This window comes from Peromyscus maniculatus, chromosome 23 (genome assembly GCF_049852395.1).
Source record: "Peromyscus maniculatus bairdii isolate BWxNUB_F1_BW_parent chromosome 23, HU_Pman_BW_mat_3.1, whole genome shotgun sequence".
In the NCBI taxonomy this organism is placed as follows: domain Eukaryota; kingdom Metazoa; phylum Chordata; class Mammalia; order Rodentia; family Cricetidae; genus Peromyscus; species Peromyscus maniculatus.
Window position 1 is genome coordinate 6394252 of NC_134874.1, and position 11463 is coordinate 6405714.

Sequence of the window (11463 nt, forward strand, 5' to 3'; positions counted from 1 at the left end):
AGGTTTTTTGTGCTATCTGCCCAAGGGCTTGAATCACTGGGGGTTGGTGCCGGTGTAACAGTTGAGGAGTTATCAGGTACATCAAGCGAGTGTCTGCGGGAGTCCAGGCACAGGGAGGTTGTTATTGTCAGGAAAGAAGAAGCAGGAGTCTTGCCAACCATCCACGGAAGGCTGGTCTTTAGGGAACAATGTATCCAAGAACCATTGCTTGGGCTGATTGCCAGGGGACCGCCAAGGACCTAGCCTGGAGAGGCACGTGCCCCCTTCCTCGAGAGACCACCAGATCGGCATTTGTCACTCGGGCGACACCGTCGCGGGTGTGGCATGAGGTGTGTTTTCTGTATGCAGCAGAAACGTGGGTCTTGCTTTCATATCCATCCTGTTAGCCTGTGTCTTTTTATAAGTGAATTAAGTCCATTGATACTAAGGGATTTTAATGACCAGTGACTATTAATTCCTGTTATCTTTCGGTGGTAGTATGTGTGTATTTCTCTTCTTTGGGACTTACTGCTGTGGGGTTATCTATTGCCTGTGTTTTTGTGGGCATAGTTGTCTTTTTTAGGTTGGAATTTTCTTTCTAGTGCTTTCTGTAGGGCTGGATTTGTGGATAGGTATTGTTTAAATCTGGTTTTGTCTTGGAATGTCTTTTTCACTCCATCTATGGTGATTGAAAGTTTTGCTGTGTATATTAGTGTAGGCTGGCATCCATGGTCTCTTAGTGTCTGTATTACATCTGCCCAGGTCCTTCTGGCTTTCAAAGTCTCCATTGAGAAGTTGGGTGTTATTCTGATGGGTCTTCCTTTATAAGTCACTTGGCCTTTTTCCTTTGCTGCTCTTAATATTCTTTCTTTATTCTGTATTTTTAGTTGTTTAATTATTATGTGACAAGTGGACCTTTGGGGCGGTCTATTCTGTTTGGAGTTCTATATGCTTCTTGTATCTTCATAGGCATTCCCTTCTTTAAGTTGGGAAAGTTTTCTTCTATGATCTTGTTGAATATATTTTCTGTGCCTTTGAGTGGATATTCTTCTCCTTCTTGTATCTCTATTATTCTTAGGTTTGGCCTTTTCATGGTGTCCCAGATTTCCTGGACATTTTGTGTTATGACATTTTTGGCTTTGGTATTCTTTGACTGATGAAACTATTTCCTCTATTGTATCCTCTACACCAGAGATTCTCTCTTCCATCTCTTGTATTCTGTTGGTTATGCTTGCATCTGTGTTTCCTGTTCATTCACTATTTTCTATTTCCAGCATTCTCTCTGTTTGTGTCTTCTTCATGGTTTCTATTTCCCTTTTCCGGTCTTGAACTGTTTCCCTCACCTGTTTAATTGCTTTTTCATAGTTTTCTTGGCTTTCTTGAAGGGATTTATTGATTTCTTCCATTTTTTTATTTGTCTTTTTCTCAATTTCTTTATTGATTTCTTCCAATTTTTGTTTGTCTTTTTCTCAATTTCTTTATTGATTTCTTCCAAATTTTTGTTTGTCTTGTCCTCAATTTCATTTTTTCTTGAAAGGCAAATAGCATCATGAAGCTATTTTTAAGTTTGCTTTCTTCTGCTTCTACATTGTGATGTTCAGGTTTTGCTGTTGACGGAGGGCTAGGTTGTGGTGATGCTGTATTGCTCTTTATGTTGTTGTATGTATTTTTGCCTTGACATCTGCCCATCTCCTCCTCTAATGGGTATAAGAGGTGCCTTGCCTGAGTGAGCTGCTATTGGTCCACTCTGTGCTTGTTGTGTCTGTGTCTCAGCATCACCCTCTGGGTCCAATCTTGGCTCTTGGTCTAATTGGAGCTGGCAGATTCTGTATCCAAGGGAGCTGCTCTTGGCCCAACTCAAGCTAGTTGATTCTGTGACTCACAGAGCCCCTCTTGGTCCAATTAGAACTAACAGATTCTGTGTCTCAGGAAGCCTCTCTTGGTCCAATGATGGCTGGTATATTCCATGTCTCCAGAAGTTACTCTTGGTCCAATGAGAGGTGGTGGTTTGGTTTCTGTGCCTCAAGAAGTTATTGGGGTCACAGGCAGATGGGTATTTGGGCAGAGTGTGGAACTTGTAGATTGAAGGGTCTGATGGAGTTACATTACATTGTTAAATGAGCTGTATATGTACAATACTTGAACAAGACTAGAAAGGTATGTACAGTATATTATAACAAAATAACCTTAAATTTGTATCAATATAAAAAATCCATACCAATGTAAAATATTTAAGGCTAGTAGTTGCTTTTTTGGTTTAAAAGTAGAATCAATAATCTATATTTTTATCCTATCTTTTTATATCCCCCCTTTTCTTTTCAGAACAAGATCCCTGAATCGTATCTCCTTTATTTAGCTTTCTTCCTGATGATCACCAATAACAACATGCAACCAAAGCCCCTAAATAATGACAGATATCCATAACCCACCTAATGACCCAAAATCACCCATCCCACCATTGGGAATGTGGGTGAAATGTTCTTAAAACTACTTCCTTTTGGGGGTGGAGGTAATGGCATCTTTAGGGGATCCTAAGAAATTGGGATAATTGTCAAGTCCTGGGAGAGCTCACTGTATCATTTGTTGTCAGTCTCTGTAAAACAAGAAAATGAAGGGCTTGTCTCAACTCCTGGCTACAGTAGTCTATGAGGCTGGACCATCTCATCACTACCTGAAATCGTCCTGAGTAGTTTGTCGTCCAAAGGTGATCTTTGGGTGGTATTTGTCAGCTTAGTGGTGTTACCACAATCCAGGTTGAATTGTCATTGGGGGCCCCATCTTCCTTTGGAGACATCAAAGGTCACTTTTAGTCATGGTCATGGTTCACTGAAGAAAACTTAAACATTTTAAATGTCATATGTAGCAGATCTCTAGAGCACAAAAACTTATTTCCTAGTTACCTGATAGAGACTCAAAGCTGAAATCATGTTCAAGAAGCTCATTGAAGCCTTTTTCTTGAATTAGTTAGTACTCTATATGACCATTAATATCATGACAAAAATTTACATATATATATATTAATTGTATAAATCTTACAATAATGTTTATACCTTAAGAAAATGTTTAAAACAAAACCAAAAATTATGAGATTAGTGACAATAAACTAGTCCATTAAGTTCAGTTTTTCTTCTGTCCAATCAAGTGGCTCTCCTGATATGTGACAGAGATTTTGGTTTTTCCTTTTAATTAGCATGCTTGGGTGTAGAGGAGAGAGCCATGCTCCAATTCCAAAGCCAGTTTTAATTTTTAATTGAACTGGGACTACAAAACGACAATTTATCTTATATATCTGTAGAGAACAGCAAAAACAAACATTTGTGAAGATTTATAAAATTTTATCCTGTTCGAAATGTGATATACCTTCAGGCCATTTACTCTTTTTCTTGGGACATTTTCTCTGGATGATTCATCCTTTTTCTTCAGATGTTTCATTTGTCCAGTGATCTTCAGATTCCTTAGCTGGTTGTCTTCATTTTCCTGAAATGACAAAAACAAAAAGCTGCCCCAAGCCTAACTTTGGAGAGTTTCCCTTTTGTCAAGTTATATCAGATCAAATGAAAAGCATTTGTTAATCTTATAAGTTAGTTTAGATTGAATGGTCACACTGTTTGATGATCTATCATCTGTTCTAATAAAGATGTCTCTCTTGTTCAGATATAATCTTTATCAATTTTGATGGTATCTATAGTTTTTATTCTCCCATGGAAACAAAAGCAAAAGCTCTTCCCCAACATAACACATATCCTGATTTCATTCTGAGGGTGACACTTCTTTAAAGTGTACAGAATTATTTAATTCAGCAGTTTTTTTGTTATCCAATGGCTCTCCACAGCTGCCATTACATTCTCATTAACATTTCAAAATTTTAAAGTTAATAAAGCATTGTGCAATCTATTTTTGCCAGTCTTTATTACTACTTTCTTTTTGTTAAGCATGTCTTTTAGAGTTCAGTTAGATCCTTCTATAACTGCTTGCCATGTAGGATTATGTGGAATACCTGTAATGCACTTTATTTTGTATTATGCAAACAACTGTTTCATTTTACTAGAGACATATGCTAGAGCATTGTCAGTCTTAATTTGTACAGTTATCACCATGATGGTCATAACTTCTAACAGATGTTTGATTACAGAATCAGCCTTTTCAAACTCAAAGCAGTTTCCCTTTGAAATCCTGAATATATATCTATGGTATGGTGTACATATTTTAATTTTACAATCTCTCCAAAATAAAATACACCCATTTGTCAAATGTCATTTCTTTGAATACCCTTTGGGTTAGTTCTTGCAGATAGTAGAGTTTGGTAATAAAAAAAATAGTAGGACATTTCACTATAATGACCATGACTTGTTGCCAAATGATGGAAAAAACTTTTTTCAAACCTTTGCTACTGACATGGTGTTTCTTATGAAATTCTGAGGCTTCTATCAAATTTCCTACCAATAGTTGATCAATTTCATCATTATCTTGTGCTAGAGGCCTGAAGGACAGTATGGGATATGATATGTATTACATATAAGGGACGATTTTTATTTTTGATTATCTTGTAACTGAATAAATAACAAAGTCAATTCTTTATCATCTTGAATAAATTTTGCAATTTTAATATGTAAAACAACTCTTTCTGAATAATGAGAGTCAGTATTAAGTCATATTAAGAGGTTCTGGAAATCTATTAATACCATGAGAACAGCATATAATTCTTACTTTTGAACAGAATCATAAGGACTTTGAGCTGCTTCACTTAAATTTCCTGACTTCAGCCTGGGCTACCAAGTGAGTTCCAGGAAAGGCACAATGCTACACAAAGAAACCCTGTCTCGAACAACCAAAAAACAAACAAAAAAATTTCCTGACTTGTGACCTGCCATTCCTGATTTATTTAGACCAATATGAAATGTAGGGGCTACAGAAATTGTTGTTCCCTGTACAATGTGAAGAAAGATTCAGTTAGCTGTCTTCATAAACTTAATTGTCCTACTTTTGGGATATTTATTGCTTGTCTCTCCCAAAAAATTACTGGAAGCTCTTTGCCAATGGTCATTTTCTGTCCATAAAAAGGAAATTTCCACATGAATAAAAAGTACTACAATTTCTCCTGGGTCTATTTCTGCTAATTGACAAAGTCTCAATTTTCCCTTTAGAATCAACTCAAAAACCATATCTACATAGGTCTTTAATGTTTTACTCTGTTTGTATGGTAAAAATATTCATTCTAAGATATTATATTCTCTCTGTATTAAAATTCCTATTGGAGAATGCATAGAAGATTGAATAACCAGAGTACGATCAAACTCTGGACCAAACCATCCACAAGTGCATCCTGTAATTTGTTTTCTGCCAAATCCAATTCTCTATCAGCATCAGCTGACAGTTTTCTTGGACTATTTAAGTCCTTGTCACCTTGTCAGGTTTGAAATAAATTACTTAGCTCTTGAGTTGTTAATCCAATTATGGCTGTTGCCAGGTAATGTCTCCCAGCAAATTTGAAAGTCACTAAAAGTCCACAATTGATCTCTACTGATTAGTAATTTTTGGGGTTGAATTTTTTTGTAAACCTATTTTATATCCTAGGTAATTAATAGAGTCTCCTCTTTGTATTGATTGGGAGCAATCTGTAATCCCCATCTAGGCAAAATTTTCTTTACTTCTTCAAACATTTTCTCTAAGTTATTTCTATTTGAATCAGCTAGTAAATTATCATTCATATAATGATAAATTATAGATTGAGGAAACTGATTATGAATTATTTCCAATGGCTGTCATCCAAAATATTGGCACATGGTAGGGGTGTTTAACATCCCTTTTGGGAGAACTTTCCACTGATATTAATGGGCTGAGAATTATTATAAGTAGGTAATGTGAAGGCAAAGTTTTCTCTATCCTGTTCTTGTAAAGGTATAGTGAAGAAAGAGTCTTTTAAATCAATCACTATAATAGACCATCCTTGAGGTAACAGAGAAGGCAAAGGAATTCCATGTGTAGAGAGCCCATCAGCTGAATTACTTCATTTCTGGCTCTCGAATCTGTTAGTATTCTCCATTTTCCAGATTTCTTCCTAATGACAAATATGGGAGAATTCCAAGGACTAGTTTATTCAATATGTTGAGTATGTAACTGCTCTTGTACCAGTTTTTCTAAGGTCTTTAATTTTTCTGAAATCAAAGGCCACTGATCTACCCAGATAGGTTTGTCTGTTAACTATTTTAAAGGTAGGGCTGTTGGTAACTTTGAAAGATCAGCAGCACTTGTGCCCTGTTTATGAACAACCTGAAAGTTCAGTGACTGTTCTTCACAATACATTTTAGTATTTTCCCCAGAAACATTTGTTAGTTTATTATTTGTTTTTGAGATTGGATGAATGTTAATCTGGGTATTCAATTGCTGTAACATATTATATCCCCATAAATTCCTTGCTATGTTAGCCAATTATGGCTCTAATTTTCCCCTATGTCCTTCTGGCCCTATACATGTGACACATCTTGACTTTATTTTACAGATAAAGTTCCAGTCCCAAAAAGCTGAACATTTATTTCCTGAAGAGGCCAATTTGGATGCCAAGATTTTGGTGTCATTATTGTTATATCTGTCCCGGTGTCTACAAGACCCTCAAATACAATGTCATTTATTCATATTATTTAACTTTATTCTTTGATCATTTATAGAACTTTGCAAACTATTTGTATTATGGTTTTTCCTGAAATTTTTTTTATCTTCTAAAGCTGTTATTTGATCCAGATCAGTATGATTTTTTACAATAGGCGTTATGTCCTTAAATTGCTTTGTGGAAAAGTTCCACAAGGTGATAGGGAATGACTAAACCAAATTTGACATGGGGGCCTGCAAGAGCCCTGCTCCAAGATGTTTCCCAATGGCAAATGGTTACCTTGTCTGTGCCTTGTTGAATTGCATTCATTGTTACTAGTTCTGCTTTTGCCACGTCTTCTCTGTACTCCAGAAAACAGAGGCTTTCTATTTGGATTATTCCTAGAAAAGATTGTTTCTATGAATGCCCTGTCTACAAACCCTTTTTAAGTGACCTTGTTTAGCACAATTAAAACATCTGACATTTTGATTATTCTTCAAGCTTCTAGAAATCACCTCTGCTATCCAAGCATCAGCATGGTTATAAGATTCAATATTGATTGTATCTCTGATCCATTCCTCTGTCTTTATAGATCAGCCTAATCACCCTCTCCAAGCAACTGGTCTTGGAAAATTTCCATACCTCTATCCCTACTTTGTTGTTCAATGGCCTCACCCACATCTTTCCACCAGGTCCTTCACTGTAATTGAGGACCAGGTTCCAATACTGTTAGAACCAAGTCTTTCCTTTCTTGTGTGATAATTCTGTTACTAGTTGACCATGAATTTTACATCTACCTCACAAAAGGAGAATACATATCATATGAGACTATTGCTTCCTTAAATCTCCTCAAATTGAACATTTGCACAGGAATCCAGTCAGCTCTGACATAGCCTTGGGGATTCCTGTCATTTGACAGTTGTTCCTGTTTGGTGACTGAATAAATTAAGGTTGAGGTTTTGACAATTTTGGGCTGTTCCTTTCTAATTTCATAATGTGATGGTAACATTGGTTCTCCTTTAAATTCCTCTGTCTTTGTCTGAATATCTCTATGAACTGTTTTAATGAGTTTTTCTAAGTCTTCTCACTTATCACTCAAAATTACATTACATTTTTAATAAGTAGTTGTAGGGCTTGCATATTATCAGTCCATTTCTGATATTTGGGACTGATATCAACCAACAATTTTAGTGATAAAACAAGAATCACGAAGCTGATAATACTTATATTTAATGTTATGTAAATCACAGCTATTTAATTATCCCCTGATTTAATTGTTCCATTTTTAAACCGTCCATTGTGGAATCATACAGAGACCTAACTCCCTCCATCATAATAGTGTTTCCTATTTTTTAACATGGGAAAAACTCTCTCTCTCTCTCTTTCTTTAACTAATTCATACTTTTAAAAATCTCAGTTGTCTCAAAAAAAATCTGCTGATGTTGACAATGAATTAGTGTGAGGCTAAGATTACTGTGTAGCACATCTGGGCAGAGAACACAGGTGGTGCACAGCCTGGCCGAGAACAGCTGTCCCTGATCACATGTCAGCAGCCTGAGGACAGGGTTCAGGGGAAGTCCACAACCCACAGGAAAAAATAGCCAAAGATACAGCCGTCTGAAAGGCAGATACAAGTGATCCACAAAAGCAGCACATGTGATTGGCAGGAAGTAAAAACACAGAGCTGCCTGAAGACAGCTGGCCAGATGTGAGGGACTAACTCCAGTGGCTTTGGAACCCGGGTGCCTATCGAGTTTGGGTTTTGTGGAGGTTGCTGTAGAAAAACTGCAACAGGAAAATCCCAGACCCACTCAGAAGGCTTGGGGAAGAAAAGGAAAAGCCAGCCAGCCACATGGCGACTCCAGTGTGTGAAATTCCCGCAGGGAGCTCTGCTGAATGCCTGTGGCTGCAGAGCCATGGGCAAGGGGCTAATTCCTGAATTCGTGCCACCAAATTTGAACACCAGATGATGTGTTAATCTAATCTTTATCAATCAAAAACCAGGAGTTGTACTCGCTTTGGCAGCACATATACTAAGATTGGAATGATACAGAGATTAGTTTGCCCCCTGAACAAGGATGACATGCAAATTCGTGAAGAGTTCCATATTTTTTGAAGAAAAAAATCAAAAACCAGGAGTCAAATATTGGGGCAAGAACCTGAAAGATGAGAGAATATGGAGCAGCCCCCAGTTGCCTCCTTCCTCTTCCATTCCTTCCTCCAAAGGGCTGAACTCCTCTCTCTGCCCACCTCACCACTTCCTGACCTCTCTGTTTACAGTCCTCCAAATCTATGGTCTGTAGTGGCTAGCTCCACCTTCTGACTCAAAGCAAGCTTTATTTGTCAGAACACAATCAGAAAACCACACAACAGAGGTCCCTGAGGGGGAAGATGAGGAAGCATTGGCCAGATGATCAAGGTCACCAGATTAGAAGTGATGACATTTGATTCAGGATCAATCATCTATATCATTTCAATGCCTTTTAAAAACATTTAAAGTTTTTATATATTTGTGGGTGAGGCATGGCTGTGCAACTACACACCTGTGGATCTCTGAAAGAATCTGTACTCACCTTTGACCATGTGAGTCTTGGGGTTGGAACTCAGGTTCAGACTTGGAAGCAAGGGCCTTTATCCCCTGAGCCATCTTGCCTGTCCAAAGCCTCTCCTATTACCTGCTGTGTTATACTGATTCCACATTGACTAAACATTGGAGAGCTGCATCAATTTTTGATGCAGAAAGTGCATCAGGCCACTATTTGGCTTATATCCAGATAAGTGGATATAAGCCAAATAGTGGCCTGAACACCTATGCAGGGCAAGATTTATCATTCCCATTTTACAGGTGAGGATTCAGTTGGCGTAGAATGTAGTTCAATTCCTAGAGTGCTTGCCAAGCAAGAGTCCTGGGTTCCACCTCCAAAACCCATAAATTGAGTGCCGTGGTGTGCACCTGTAATCCCAGCACTTGGGAGGTAGAGGCAGGAGGCTTGTTTTATATCATATAATTTTAGAAGTGGTAATTGATATTTGTGGATTTCCTGGTTTTGGGATTAAATATGTGTTGATTTATTTTTATGTATAGGAATGAGTTGGCATCCCATGTCTTCCTCAGTCACTCTTCACCATGTCTTTGGAGCCTGGATCTCTCACTAAACTGGACACTCACCTTTAGCTAGTCTGACTGACCTACAAGCTTTGGGGATCCATGCTCTCCACTTAGAGAGTAACTCCCAATAGAGTTACAGATGCCCAAGCACACCTTGATTTTTTACATGGTCTCTGGGCATCCTAGGTCAGGTCCTCATGATTGTATGTCAACCACTTTACCAACTGTGCCATCTCCCCAGCCCACAACTAAAGATCTTATTATCAGTGTGTTCCAGCGATTCCGGCACTCAATGGACTTCTGTGTCCTCTGTCTCTCAACTCTGAGTCTACACCAATGCTAGATGCACTGTTGTCTTTTGGTTATAAATAATAGGGATTGGGGTCTTGGGCTCTACTCAATTTCATTTCTTCTTTCTCTCCAGGCAAAATCAACCACTGTGAGGCCTTTATCTGCAACTGTGACCGTGAGGCCGCCATCTGCCTCTCCAAAGCTCCATACAACAAGCAGTACAAAGGCGTTCACTGTTAGATTTGTCACCTCCGTTACTGTACACCATCCCTGCCTGCCTGGTTGTGTTCACTACACAATGTGCCCTCTAATAAAGCACCTATGGAAAGAGCTCAGCTGTGGTGATCATAGTCTCTGTCTATGGAACATAACTAGATCCTCAGAGAACATCATTCCATCTAGCTCTGGAAACTGAAGATTAATGGGAAAGACATTGCCATTAGGGGAGCACCTTGAAGAATGGGTGATGAGCCCGGGCATTCCTTTTATCCCAGTACAGTGTGATGCAGATGCAGTGGAAGGGAAATCTCTGAAGTTCAAGGCCAACCTGGTCTGAAAAGTCAAGTTCCAGAAGAGCCAGGAACACTGCACAAAGAAATCCTAAACAGAAAAAAGAAAACCAAAAAGTAAAAGAAAAACTGAGCCTTAGATACAAAGTGGGAGTTAAGGAAGACAGACAGGGGAGGGGAGGGGAGAGATAAGGCAGGAAGAGGAAAGGAGGGGTCTGGAGGGAAGGAATGGGAAGACAGAGAGGTAGGAGGGGAGAGAAGAGAAAGTCATGTGGGCAGAAAGGAACATCTTGCAACTAAAATTATGGAACTCAAAGCACTCCTGCTGTGCGCTCATCATAAGAAGTTGGCTATAGCCGGGCGGTGATGGCACATGCCTTTAATCCCAGCACTCGGGAGGCAGAGGCAGGCGGATCTCTGTGAGTTTGAGGCCAGCCTGGGCTACCAAGTGAGTTCCAGGAAAAGGCACAAAGCTACACAGAGAAACCCTGTCTCGAAAAACCAAGAAAAAAAAGAAAGAAAGAAAGAAAGAAAGAAAGAAAGAAAGAAAGAAAGAAAGAAAGAAAGAAAGAAAGAAAGAAAGAAAGAAAGAAAGAAAGAAATTGGATATAGAAAACTACAATGGACTGATCATAAATGACCTGAAGACAGGATTACATCCTGTGACCTTCCAGTCTTCAGTAAATACACGCCACAGGATAATTGTCCTTCTAAAGTACACAGCAGCCTAAGTTTGTACAACAAACAAAAGAGAACCCTTGATTTCCTTTACCTTTCAATATCACCTGACTAGTAGGCAAAGCCAGGTTAATCTCTGGTTTCCTCTTCAACACACTTTAGGAATAAGATGTCTCATTTCCTGGTTTATGGCAAACGTGGTTCTTGGTCTCTTTTCCTCTAGTGAACAGCTGCCCAGTCCTCTGCTTTTCTATCCCCACCCCTATGGGCAATGGTGCCCCAGAGCTCAGGACATGCCCCTCTCTAGGTCA

At 38.7% G+C, this 11463-nt stretch overlaps 1 long non-coding RNA gene and 1 other non-coding gene across 2 annotated transcripts; both read left to right on the plus strand.

The window, feature by feature from the left end:
- Positions 1-7: 7 nt before the first annotated feature.
- Positions 8-10295, plus strand: LOC143270613 (uncharacterized). Its single transcript, XR_013047825.1, has 2 exons — positions 8-329; positions 10099-10295. It is a non-coding gene; the product is annotated as an uncharacterized LOC143270613 (long non-coding RNA).
- On the plus strand, positions 8575-8678 carry LOC121825555 (U6 spliceosomal RNA). The gene has a single exon (XR_006067882.1). It is a non-coding gene; the product is annotated as a U6 spliceosomal RNA (small nuclear RNA).
- Positions 10296-11463: the final 1168 nt, after the last annotated feature.